We start from the raw sequence: 14,070 nt of genomic DNA, 5'->3' as shown, positions 1-14,070 counted from the left end.
ATCCTTTGAAACGCATCTTTATTTTTAAAGGGGTAGCGATAGGGAAGAGAAGGTGAAAACCAGCCTTGTTGCATCTCTCAGGAGCGGCGAGCTGCCTGGAAAAGCACGGGGAAAAAACACAAAAGTGAACGTCTGCGGTGGGTGTAAGATGTCAAGGGAAGATCACACAGCCCCGAGCAGGGTGGTGTTCAGGAGAGCTGTGCAAGGCACGCAGTCATGTTGTGACTATTGCTATCATCCGAGGAGGATTTTATTTTAGTGACTCACCTGGGCAGAGTAATGTTTCTGTCACTCTCAGGGAGGTACCTGGCAAGCGAAATGCAACCCTTGTGCACAGCGGGCACCTCACCGCTGACTTCAGCAAAATCTGGCCTTTTTAGGACAGGAAATGGCACCAGGACTGAATTGTCCTTATGCTGTCTGCCTGGTCATTTGCCTCCTTTCAAATTTTTCACTTAAAATGGCTGATGGAAAATCTGGCTTCACCTGGCTCATTCTATCATCCTAAAGTATCTTCACCCAAAGCTCTATGGATAATTTAAGGAACGTGTTTGCACTCGGGACTGCAAATTGCCTCAGGTTTTCCAAGAATTCAGTCTAACTATGTTAAAATTCAACAGAGATTAACCGAATCCTTTGCAGGTATTTTGCAGAAGTGTAAAAAGTCATGGCTGCACAAAAATGACAGAATACAGAGCTTTCCCTGGGCCCTTTCCAAAAATGTTTGGTGTGATCCTGGGGATTTACCCAGCTTTAGTAGTAACTTTCCTAAAAAATATTTGAGCATTCTACATGGAAATCATAAAATATTGTAATAAGGCTATCATAAACTACACTACGCCAGGTCACTACTATGATTTTTCTTTTGGTAAATTGGACTTTATTGTCCCACTCCCACATTCAGAAGTGCATTGGCAACACCACTGGTCCCATCTCATTGGGAATTCTTGCAGGCATGATGTGTATTCAGGACAATATTTAGCATGCATTCTGAGTTTTGCTTTGTTCTTAATGACATCTTCAGATATTCCTCACAAGAAGATGGGTATGCAAAAGACAGTTGAGGGCAAAGGCATGACATTTTATTACCTTTGTCAAAGTATATCTAATACCCCGGGCAGCATATGCTCTTATCTTTTGGGATCAAACACTCTCTGTCTGCTTCTTGAATCATGCTTACAGATGGTGGCTTACCACAGGTAGATAAGAGCACCCTTATGGTGTAGCCACTCCTGACCTTTTGATTAGTAAGAATTTAGGATATTTGGGGACCTTTCTACTAGAGAACAGAGTAAGAATAAAGCAACATGAAAACCTGTCTGCTTACTTTCAGGCTATGCTGTGCTCCTACGTGCTTGCTTTCAGGCTGTGGTTTCACATGCAGCTGAGTTGATTGGACGGCTCCGTTCCTCTGAAATGAAATCTTACCCCATCTTCCTCCTCTTGCCCTTCATGTTCCCCCACACAATACCCTTTACACCCACCTCCTTCCACCAGTAATCTGCCAGTGCCTGTGCTGCACGTATGTATGACCCATGCACCAGCCAATTCGACTCTCCAATCCAGCAGAAAACTATCTGAGTTTCTCTGGGTTATTTTTCTGCTGAGTTGGTGAGTTATGTCAGTTCAGAGAGATATGTGGACCAGCAGCAGAGTAAACACTGGGACTGTGAGGCCAAGAACAGCAAGGGAGAGGGATTTGGGGATGGACGCCTCGGCACTTTTGCAGAGGTAAAAGTATTCGTGACAGAAGTATGAGAAATTAGAGCTTTTATCTGAGATAAAAGTGTTATGTCAGCCTATTGAGTCTCTCAAAACCACAGCCTTGTTTTTTTCTCAGGCAAGTATGTGCATCTCAATTTATATGCAGACGACTTTCTCCTTCTCCCTCACATTGCTGCCTCTTCTCTCTCAGGGACAAGGCTTTAGTTCTTCAGTCCCCTGCCCCATCATTTATCAGATCTCAGGAACCCCCTGTGGGGCAGATGACCTACACTGTTTAGATCTGTGTGCGTGTGTCCTTGGGCAGAGGTTTTCCATTGTTTCAGCTGTCACTACAAAGAGGGCATTTGATTGATCCCCTGTTTACCCCCAGTGGAAAGTGGCTATTACCTCCATCAGGACTGGGACTTGCTTTCTCTTTCAGATACCTCTCTTAAAAAGCCATGATGCTTCAAGCCTTACTTCTGCTTGCCCATCTACAATTCAAAAGCAGCCTACGTGCCATCTCTCATACTAAGATCCTAAGTTTCTAATGCCTGTATTAGACAGTCGGTGGATCAAACCACGTAAAACTGTGGGCCTTTTGAATAACTATATTCCAACAAAGGACACTGTTTTGAGATGAGGAAAATTTAGTTGTTTCTAAGGTTTCTTTTAAAAATATTCCGGATGTAACAACGTGGAAGGTTCCATATGGCGTCATGGTATTTTTTGTTTCCTCCACTCCTTGTTTCTCAATATCTGCATGACATTTTGATACGGTTATGTCTTATTTCTCTTTTCCCTCAACTGCTCTTCCCAGTTTTATGTCTCTCTCTGTCTATCTACCTCTGTCTAACTATATATATATAATTCTTATTTTGGGAGGGTGGGGGAAAGGCAGACAACCAAAAGTTGTTTCTATGACAGACATGTCTTCAGCTTGCTTTCTTAGTCAGGAGTTGAAATCCATCTACACTTTTTCGAGGCTTTTTTGCTGTCTGACCCATCCTTTCTTCCACCTCCCATTCTTTTCACAGCCCCCTCAGCTCCACCTGAGAGTCTCATCTGCCAGCTTCGTACCCAAATGCCCCCTCAAAACCTTTCTGTGACTCCATCCCTTTTGCAAGAGCCCTGAATTCATTCAACAAGGACTTGTCCTAGGAATAGACTTTAGCTTAGATACACAAGTCTACTACACAGGTAAGAACTTGCATATTTCACTGACAAAACCCTCTACTGAAAAAGCCACTTTTATCAGCAAAATATATATGTGTATTTTGCTGTTATTTTATGCATTGATCTGGCCAATTTTTTTCCAAGTTCTTTGTTTTGGCTAGATGGGAGCATATAGCCACGGCAGCATTTTTTTTAGCTTTGTCCTTCATTAAATCTGCTACCATCTGCAAATCTACCTTTCCTATAACAAAAGGATAACATAAAACCAGTGTAAATGCCTGATGGCTAAAGCAGAAGGGAAAATGTGGTATTGTTTTTATATATAGGATAAGATAGGAAAGAAAACATATCCAGATGAATATAAGCCTGTTTGTCAACCCTTATATTCTTTTTTTTTTTTTTTTTTAATATACCAGTGCCCACTGACATCAGCAAACCAAATGGCATATAAATCTTTGCCATTCTTTAGATCGCAGATAGTTGGGAATGGAAAGTGTTGGTGTTCTCAAATATTTTGGGAGCCCAACCTCTACAGCAGACTCCCCGGGTTTTCTTAGCCTCCAGGCAGGATTGTAATCTACATCTTAAAAATAACACGATTTTCACAATCTGTCTAAAATGCAGCCGCAACTACGACGCATGAAATAAGCTTGACAAATCTATTGCAACTCGTCTTGTGCCTTCCGGCACCTCAGTCATCCCTGCTGTGAATAAAGCCAATTAGAGTGCGTAAGTGGCAGCGCAGCACTGAATTATGCCCTAATCCAGCAAGCTGCTTTGCATGGCCAGCTTCTGCACCCACGTGGAACCCCAGGGCCCACCGAGACCCAGCGGCTCGCCTGGCTGGGTCTATAGTTTGTCTGGAGGAAAATCTCCATATGCAACATGCAGCAACTTACCTGCATGTACAGTACTCTTAATTTCAAAGAATCATTTGCAACACAAGACAGATCCTCCCTCACTTGAAGTCAGTGGAAGGACTTATGCTTTTCTTTGAAAGCTGGTCCCGTCCTCAGGTTCAATACAAATGCTCTGACTTCAGTCCTATCTGGGTGTCGTCTGTTAAGTGCTAGACTGCACAAAGGCAACCTTTATATTAATTTATCTACATTTTATTTGCTCATTAAGCGTCGATGATTTGGCCAGTATTACAGAAGACTCAAATTAAAGACTATTGCTGCCCCAGGGATTTTATAATCTAAATCAGGTAAAGAAAAAAAAAAGGAAGCTAAGGACACAGAATAACTTGAAGTTTCTCTCTCTTTTCCCTTAAACTCTTCTTTTTCTCTCATTTCTCTTCACAGAGATAAAACTTGGGTGCAAGCCCTTGTCCTCTAGTATCCTGGTAGCTGCTATCCCCTCCTTCCCATCCCCACAAATACCATTTTGTACATTAAACATATGCTGCAAATATATTTTGATTTTTAGGATTTATTGAGTTGCTATCATCCCTCCTTTTTGCTTTGTCCATTAGCACCTAAGACTGCCTAAACGGTCAGGTGCAGATATTTAATTTACCACAGGACACCTGCATAGGGAGATTAAAGATGAATTCAGCTTGCTCCATTACAAGATATCCTAACATAAAGTGTCATAGTCTCCAATTTCTGTTTGGGCCTCAGGACTTTTTTGTACCTGTCGTTTGTCTCCCTTTCTGCTGCATCAAGCACAAGCTTCCTCACTTGGCCTTCCAGGCTGGTGCCTGGCCCTGTCCGTATTAGTTGTTAGATCTCGTGGCCAGTCCTACAGACTATTGCTGGTGCAAACTTTGTTTGGTCCTGTGTCATGGACGGAGCTGTCCTGTCCATCAGAAGCTGAGATGTTGCTGAATACACATGTCCACAGCCCAACCAGGAATCACATCTGGGGCAGGTGGATCTCCACAGAGTTGTAAAGTTTCCTTTATCTCATGCTTTCCAGCCTGATCGCCAGGATCTTGAACGTTTGCACTTAATTCTCTACCTTCTCTCTTCCTCAGAGTGAATAGTGTCTGCACAGAGAAGACAAAGCCAAGCCAGAAGCACTGCACCTACTGGATGGACCCACGCTGTGACACCCCACTGTTACTGGTTCTCTTCAGTCTTGTGGCTCAGAATACAGCCTCCCACACACTGACATGCAGGTAAACTAAGCAACTAAGCTGAGAGATCTGCTGATGTGAAATGATAGCTCTCTCATCTCACTAGTCCAATTCTCATATACTAAATTTGTCAACTTTTCCAACTTTTCCACTAGCCAAGGTCTCTCTCTCTCTCTCTCTCTCTCTCTCTTTTTTTTTTTCTCTGAAGCTTTTGTTGCTTCTGTCGATTTTCAGAGTTTTTTGAAGCTTACCAGCATTTGGCAAAAAGGTAAGGAACTGACCTTTCCAGCCTGATGCTGTAAGATTAATTCTACCCAGCAACTGTTGGTTTTTAGGATAAACTTCTGCAAAGCTGCGTGAGTTACACAATAGAAAGCGTGAAATGCTCTATCCTGTTTAAACAGGTTTCAATGGGGTTGGCATGCAACCCTGCTCACCCAACAGCAAGTTTTGCATCTTGTACTGTAGGGTTAATGTCCCTGCTAGCCGTTCTGCCACACCTAAGGCAAACTTTCTTCCTAAACAGCAGGAGTCAGAGGCTGCACCCCAACATGCCTGTTTGAAGCATCACCCAGTACCTTCAGGTGAAGTTTCAGGTTGCACGGAATTTTGGACAGCTGCATGTGTCTGCCACAGCAGCACCCCCATTGCTTACGGTGAGTCAGTCATTGTGTGGTCATAAGTAAACTGGATCCAAGAGAAAAATGCTGTATTTTTAATTTTTATTTATTTATTTTCTTCATTACTGCCCTTGCTTAATGGAGGAGCTTGCACTGGATCAGCTCTGAGCTGTTCAGCCACACGATTCCCTAGATTTGCCTCCAGGGAAGCAGCCAGAGCTGGCTGGTGGGGGAGGAAGGGGAAGGAGCAGTGAAAGGGCTCCTTGTAGGCAGCAGCCCACAGCCACTTTGCTTCAGATGTAACACGAAACCTCACTCTCAATGTCACAGCCACGGACATTGTCAGCCGGGGTAATGAAGATGGCTGGGAGGGGGTGGGGGGTGTTAAAATGGCCCAAATGCTGAGATTTGTGTTCATCAGTTCTTTTTCTCCTTTATTTTCCTAACACACAAGGCATCCTGGAAAGACAGAAGGAGCAGCAACATAAACTTAGAGGGGCTGAGAAACAAAATTGGTAACAGAGGGTGGGATCCATCACTTGTACCATAGCAGGATCCAGAGGTATCCCTACTTGTGCATTTAAGATAAAATACATTGTTAAGATGCTTGGACATTTAATGACATTTCCACTCAATTTACAGACTCACAGGATAGCTCACTCTGTCTTTTGTTTTCTTTAAAACATCCATAAATTCGATAAGATCACCTGGCTTAATAAAAACAAGGAAAGATTTTCCCAGGAATGCTGCGTCATGAGGGAGGTTTCTTTTGTGATATGGTAATTCTAGGAAAGCAGAGCAGTAGGTGAGGGGTCCTTGCCTCTGACTTCTTGGCATCATATAGCACAAATTTTCTGGTATTGCTTACAATCTCAGGAAAAAAAAAAAAAAAAAGAAGACAAAAGAAAAAAAGAGAAGTTGAAGCCATGGGTTGTAATGGCAGCAAAATTTGGAGTTGGCTGCAGCATACTGCTTGTTAAATGCTGTTGTCCCTGGGCCAAAGCGGGTTAGGTATCTGGCAATAATTTATACCTGTTTTAAAACTTCCTTCAAGACAATTTACTAAATGACTGCCTTCTCAAATCCTAAATGGATTTGTGGAAAAATGTTTACTCCCCAGAAAGCCTCATTTCTTGGCTTATTATAGACAAAAATCAATAACATGCAGTCTCACAACAAGGTTTTTCTCTTCAGGATTATTTAAAGCTATAGAGCTAACAAACAGTTTCCTTTATATTTCTGAGGTTGGTTAGTGGGGTAGTGCTATGATTATGAGGATGAAACCCTGAAGAAGCCGAAAGTAACTTTAGAAATATTTCCTAGTTTCTCAGGAAATCCCTGTGGTTGGTTGTTACGAAATTCTCTGCATCCAGCATAATGCAGCATTGGCTGGACCAGCACGGGGTAAAACAACCTGTGGCGTGGTGACTACCTCCTTGCTATTTGTTCAGGATGGTGCAGACACTGCAACGGGGAAATAAATTATACAAGAAAAAGTAAACGTAACGGTAATTTTGAAGGAAATGCCAAGATTTAGAGAGAAAACAGTAGTCTCAGTGTAGGAAAGATCCTCAGCTCTTTCCTCTGGGAAAGTTTAGACAAAAAAATAATAATAATCTGTCTTCCTGCCTGTGACTTCATTCTCCAGTTACTGAAGTAAAAAGCAATATTCCCATTGACTGAAGCTGTGCAATTATGTGTCTTGACTGCCTTCGAGATAAATCATCAATCTTCACTCTGCTAGAATAGGAATTTACAATCCCCTTTCAAGATTATTAACATTTATATACCAAGAAATACCTGGCCTTTTTTCCGGAAGCACCAGGGAAGACTACAAAGGTTTTGGACAAAATGTATCACGCAAATGATTTGACAAGAAGCCATCATCAGTCAAAGGCACGGGTCAATGATTTTACATATGTACCTCGCCAGCAGCTAGTTTTCCTTCGGTCTTAATAATTCATAGCACAAAATAAATTAGATTCCTAAATAATACTGCCCCTTCTAAATGGAAACAATTTAAAAAATAGGTTAAAACGTTAAACTTTATGAACAATGGATTTCTAGGTATGGATTTTACATGGAAACATAATATTTAACTGGTAAAGCTGAGGCCTCTTGTATATTGGTGAATGTCTGTACCGGCATGCAGCTTGTCACAGAAGCAAGATCCTAATATGAAAATAGTGGATCATTTCCGTTGCCTTTTCTCGAGTAAGACTGCCATTTGCTTTCAATAAAAGATTGTCTGAGTGAAGACAATAGAAGCAGGTCCTGTATTTGAGAAGCGAGAACAAACACAAGTAAATAGGAACCAGGAATGAAGGAGAAGGAGCCAAAAATAAATAAACCGGAGGAAAAAGAGCAAGAGAAATAGGCGGTTTAACGAGACCGGGAGTGTGGAGATTAAGTCAATTTTCATGCTTGTTTTAAAGCCAAATTATAAAGAAAGCAACAACTCTTATATAAAAAAAAATATGGGTAGACATGTTTTGGCACAGCATGCTTTCCTCAGTACACATGAGGGCTATCACCTTGTTTTGTTTTGTTTTAGAAGGCCTAAAGAGATGCCCTTAAGTGTGAAAACATCTTGGAATAAATCACATTATAATTTTTGCTAAACTGTGTTTTCTCCTCTGTTTTGTGTTACGAGCTGAGTTTGTGAGCCCTGCACGCAGCCTCATGATGCCTCTGGCTTCTCTGAAGCAGTAACTTCTGAACACAGTTTCTGGAGTTGCAGGGAATGTTCGTGGTGTGAGTGGGCAGAACTTTGTTGATTTGGGTAAACATTTAATAATGCAGAAGGATGTAGAAAAGGGTGCAGAGCCTTTTCCATTTGTTTATCAGAGCTGCAGTCTGAGGTACTTTTGTAACTGTATACTGAATCAAAAATCCATTAAGGATACGTATTAACACCTTCCAAGATAACAGTGCTCATTCATCCTCTCCCCCAGTCCTTTCAATAGAGCTGAACACATCCACGCTGCATAATTCCTCTCCTAGACAGAAAGAAAACATAACAGTGGTGGGGGAATGGCTGCGAACTCAGCCCTGAGGTAAGGAGGGAAGGAGATGGGGGGAGCCTGAACCAGAAAGAGAAACAAAGCACAAAATCCTTAGCACAGAATGAAGTCCTCAGCATAGGGCAAGTAGGGTAAACTGAGCCACGAAGCAGAAAAATGAGAGGAAGACAAATTCCTTGCAGGAGGTGGAAGGGTAATGGCAAGGGAGAATGGTTTGTACAGAGAGCTTTTGGCATGAGAAAAGAATTAAGATCCTAGCAGAAAAATTGGGGTACGCTGGTGTGTGTGCGTCTGTGGATGATGGGAGGTGGAGAGTCATGGTGCCTGCTTAAAACAAGGAGCAGGTGAAGAGGATGCTGAGCTACCAGGAAGGTCGTAAAATAATGACTGTAATGTCTGAAGTTTGAAAGATGGGGCTGAGGGATATGGGGAACCCTGAAACTGAAATGGAAGCTGTCACATTTAAAGGTTTTTTTTGCGTGCAATATGAAAGATGGCTTTAAAAATAACAAATCCTACAGATTGGTAGGGTGAAGTTGAAGACAAAAAGGGCTCTAAGTTAAGCTGGGTATTTGCAGGAAGCAGCTCCTCTGAGATCCCTTTGCTTTGTCATCAATTCTGCCCCACTGCCTCCAGGTGACGAGGGACCGCTAGAGCCCTCTGTGGTAATCAAAGGGCTCTTCAGTCTCCGTGTAGGAACAGCTTTCAGGCAGACCCTTGTGGACCATGGTTAACCCTAACCACTTCCACAGCCACCACAAACACGAATTTGCCTCCTGGCTGCCCATTTCCTGCGGGGAGGGATGTGTCACTTTGGGAACGCACGCTCTGAAACAACCCCATTTTTTTTCCCTTTCTGGCTGAGATCAAAGCTGGATCGGGCGAGGGAAATGGACCTTTACAGAAGTGCAGTGTTTTGCCTGTCTTGTGACGAGGCGTGCACACAGCTCTGAGCCTGTGCAGCCTCAGTCCACAAAGCAGGATGTGTCAGTGAATTCCCTCCAACTGCTTTTATTGTATCCTTTCCTATCCAAATTCCTGCTCGGTACCCATTAGCTCGATGCTGCGTGGCTCTGCGGTAAATGAAGCATTTTGCATTTCCAACTTGGGACGTGGCAGAAAATACACAGGTTTTCTACTCAGAAAAACATTAACCTTGCAAAGGAAGGAAGGACATTCTGAGCAATCCTTTCACAATGTCTTCGGGCAGAGAGCTCCACCCATTTTTGTCCCTTCGCATTTCTCCCCTGAGAGCTGGAAGCCAGCCTTGACCCATGGGAACCTCTTTTAGCCCCTAACTATTAAATCTGGCTGGCCTCTTCCCTCTCAGTTTCCTTGGAATGCCACTCTGGCAATCACAAGTTTATTGCCCATTTAGTGAGAATAAAGGCAAAAACTAGTTGTCGTGGCCATGCTCACGAACCAAAGGCGATGTGTTAAGTGCAAAAGAAATGATAAAAGTCCACATGGCACATACAGAGTGCACAAACTTTTTGACTGTCCCCGATGGATCACCTTGAAGCAATTTCCTCATGTAAATTAGCTTCCCTTGAAATATCCTGCAAAAAACAGCAGCCTGCTGCGGGGAAACTGAAATACATAGCAGAGATGAAGAGCAGTTATTGAAAATAAAACTGAAAGGAACTGACCTGTAGGTGAATATTAGGGACAGGAAAGATGCGGTTATTGAAAGGGGTTATAAATGAACTGTCTGTAGGAAGGAAATTTGTTGGTCTCTTTTTTTTTCAGTAGTGCAAGTGGGTTTATAAAAAGCAGAGTTTAAACTGCTTGGAGTGTTATTTTACAATTGCAATGTGAATATGTAATATCATAGTATCCAGAATGGTTCTGTAGTAGGAAACAGACAGAAATGAGGGAAAAAATGACCCTGGGGTAAGAAAAATAAACGTGAATCATAAAAAAGTACCCTCAACATGTTTGTCAGAAAGTCCCATTAGCTAGACCCTAAAGCTATGGGATCTTTCTTGCCCTACATATCCATTATCTTTAGTAACAGGCAATATGTGCATCACTATGGGTTTCACGGTGTGTTCCTCCCCTGTTCTTCCCCTTTTCCATCCTTCCCACCACTGTGGTCCTTTGCCTGTCCAGATGGAGACCTGCTGGTGCACGGTGCAGGTCCTTCTTTCCCCATACACCTGCATTTCCTTGCAGAGGAAACTAGGATGCTGGAAGGAGAAATATGGCACACTGGAACCCAGTAAGCCACAATGTGCATTTTGGGAACTCAAAACTCCCCTGTCCCCCAGTATTGGAAGCACCCAGAGGGTACAGCTGATAACAGCTTTTGATAATTAGGGATTAAACTGTGTTTCTTGCTGCCCTCCTCTGTAAAACAGGAATACTACTTTGCAGCAAAGCAGGGGATTCTGACAACATCAGCTCTTTTTGTGATCAAGCGAGTGCACTGAGAGAATAATTATTTCTCCAGAAGCATTTGATTTGTGAGCTGCTTCAAAATCATCAACAAAAGGCTGTGCTCATATAGATAATCCAGACACCTAAATGTTAAATGGCTGCTGTTACAATTAAAAGTGCGAAGGAAGCCTATGGGAAATTGATAGGTGAATGTCTGGTTGAGACTTCTTTTACCTAAAACATGTCATTTATTATAACAAAACAAAACACGGTGAGCTGAATCAAGACCATCTGCCCACGGTAATCGTAAGTATATATTCATAGCATTGCATCTTTTGAGTAATAACCATTGATAAACAATTTGAAAGAAAGATAATGCCGTCAAATTACAGGCTTTTGTGTGAGCAGAAAAAGTCTCAGTCAGGAGTGGGCCTCCAGATACTTTGACAATATAAAAAATAGCAATAAGGAAAGGGAATGAAAAGGCATTGAGGACTAAACAGCAGGTTTTGACATGTTTAAAACTGTTGACTAATATACATCTATGACTAAGAAAAGGAATATATTCACATCTCAATTACTCAAGTTTTGCCCTTTTTAAGCAGTATTTTATTATTTTTACTCTTCTGCCACAGGCTTTTATTAAAAGCAGAACAAACAATGATTAAAATATGCACTGGAATGTTTTCCTTTATGGAAAAAAAAAAAAAAAGCATCTTTCTCAAATGACAGTGTTTGAATTTTTATGTAAAATGCATTCTGAGCTAATCCTCTCTTACACAGGCTTGTTCCTGCACTGAGATGACAGGCTTTTAAATCTGCCGAAGCTGAGTTCAGGCCTTTCTTCCCAGATCTGCAGTGCTCCTGCAATACTTGCCGACGTCATTGCTACCTAGGGGAGCATAAGGAGGCTACCTTGGTTTATGGGTGAGCTGTGGGGACGGGAGATGCTGGCAGCTGGGCCTTAAAAGCGAAGGAGGAACTGATGCTAAAACCGTCTTTAAATGAACAAAACGGATAAGCAAGAATTGCAGATAATTAGTCAGACTTTAAAGGAGTTTCTTTATGTACTGTAAACCTCACAAGTTCACACGAGCTGTATCCATGTTAGCAACTGCAAGATATTAAGGCTGTGCCTATACTAGCAAATTAAATATGCTCATGATCCCACTGAGGCCCCCTGTGCTGGAACAACCCATACCCATTCTCTTACACTCTTTTCTCTCCCAAAACAGGGTGGTTGCTTCCCAACTGCTCGTTGCAATTGGTCCCTGACTGATTTCCACACAGCATCCAGGAACTGTATGGGAAAAGGTTGCATGCCTATGTCAAGCATCACAAGATCCTTCTGGCAGGATCCCATGTCAGGGATCTTTCTTCCAGTTTAATAGCCTGGATGCTCAAATTCCAGTTCCAAAGGACATTCACTGCTTACTTCAGCAGTATAGGGAGCACGGTGCATTCGTCTACTAACATGAATAAATGCGTTGAAGCCGACAGAATAACTCATAATAATGAAATTACAATGCTATTACATTCTATTATATATGTAAAACTACAGCGTGATTAATTATTACAACATCCGTCTCTGCATTCTCATATGTATTTGCTCTGTGAAGCCACAGACCTCTGAACACTCGGGAAGATCTGGCGAATATTTATATGCGTAGAGTTGCTTGCATACTTAAGGGATTGACATACTGCTGCCAAGACAGAGACAGTAAAAGCCACCAGCAGCGCACATAAAAACATGTACTTTATTTCTTCTGGCAACTGAAATGTATATTAGATTTCTGTTAGCACTTGTCCTGATGAGAAAGTCAGTACTACACTCAGTTTTGGGAAGGTGAGGCCCTCACCACAAGATAAGAGATTGTTTTGTTGCAAGTAGCTAGAAGACCACCCAAAGTTCAAAACTAGCACAGTTTTACTGTTTTTCTCCAATAAAGCCTTTTAATTCACCCAGTGGAATAGTATCTTTTATCATTTTAGTGATAGATATACAGTCCATCCATCACATACCTGCTAACACCTAACCAATGTGTGGTTAAGTAAAAGACATAGAAGACTATGGGACATAAAATGTTCCCTGTTCAAATTCAAATGATAAGTTTCTCATCATAAATATGCTCTTAAAATTAATCCCTCTGTCCATAGGTATCAGCCCTCTCCTCCTGGTCACGTAGGATCAGGTTCTGGATCACAGAACTGTACAAAAGGAAGCAAAGCAAGAGAGCAGGCAAGAGCGGGAGACAAAATTAGTATTTAATTTTTACTCTCATAAGTAAATAACCATTTCCATATGGCACACAGCAAATGAAACCTGTTTTCCGACTCATTTTCATCTCATGGTGAGATCCTCTGGTGGTGCCAACTCTGACTGAAGCTTCTTAGGAGGTTAGGGCATGTAATATTGCTTTCCTGTGTAGACTCTTTCATGACTAACATGGCTTGGCTTGATGCTATAAAATTCCTTCTGTGTAAGGCTGTAGCCTTTCCCTGTGCTATATGCAAGTGTCTGTTTTCATGAAGTGCATAGGGATCTAGTAGCTTTGAAGCCACTAGCCCTAAGAGAAACTGGGATGAAAATGGGCAGGAGTTATTTGCAAAGCAAAGCCAGCCAGACACAAGCGCACACATCCACCCAGCGCACGACTGCGTCACCGTAATTACCATCAAAGCTAAAAATAAATAAACACAAAAGTATGATTTCACTGCACAACGTCCTCCTTAACTGTAAATGTTCAGCCGGGCTGGAAACCGAGTTAACCACATTTTAATGATAAGCACACATCTGAAGTCTCCTGCTGCAGGCCTCAGGCAGGCGCGTTCTCAGAGAGCAGGCTGCGCACCAGGCACTGCAGGCAGCCACAGCAAGTCGCCCTCCAGCCTGCGTGCACCACCCTGTGCACAGCTAGGTCCTGAAACGGGGTGCAGAGGAGGCCATGCACACTGTGGCATAGCTGTAGAGGAGCAAAAAATATGGAGCCACCACCCCGAATGAAAACACAGAAGCTCTGTTGTGCTACCAGTGACCTAGAGCTGCTTCCTGCACCCTCAGCAAGAGACCCGGGATGCCTCCTCCTCA

General features: G+C 42.4%; 1 long non-coding RNA gene across 2 annotated transcripts; it reads left to right on the top strand.

Moving 5' to 3' along the window:
• Positions 1-4: 4 nt before the first annotated feature.
• On the top strand, positions 5-8,202 carry LOC101793113 (uncharacterized). 2 transcript variants are annotated; one of them, XR_011806430.1, is made up of 4 exons: positions 5-137; positions 2,742-2,904; positions 4,859-5,002; positions 5,487-8,202. It is a non-coding gene; the product is annotated as an uncharacterized lncRNA (long non-coding RNA). The 2 variants fall into 2 exon arrangements; XR_011806429.1 differs by having other exon boundaries at positions 5-2,904.
• Positions 8,203-14,070: the final 5,868 nt, after the last annotated feature.

Source organism: Anas platyrhynchos, chromosome 1 (genome assembly GCF_047663525.1).
Source record: "Anas platyrhynchos isolate ZD024472 breed Pekin duck chromosome 1, IASCAAS_PekinDuck_T2T, whole genome shotgun sequence".
Taxonomy (NCBI): Eukaryota; Metazoa; Chordata; class Aves; order Anseriformes; family Anatidae; genus Anas; species Anas platyrhynchos.
Note: the sequence above shows the minus strand (reverse complement) of the source record. Positions and strands in the feature narration are given on the sequence as shown.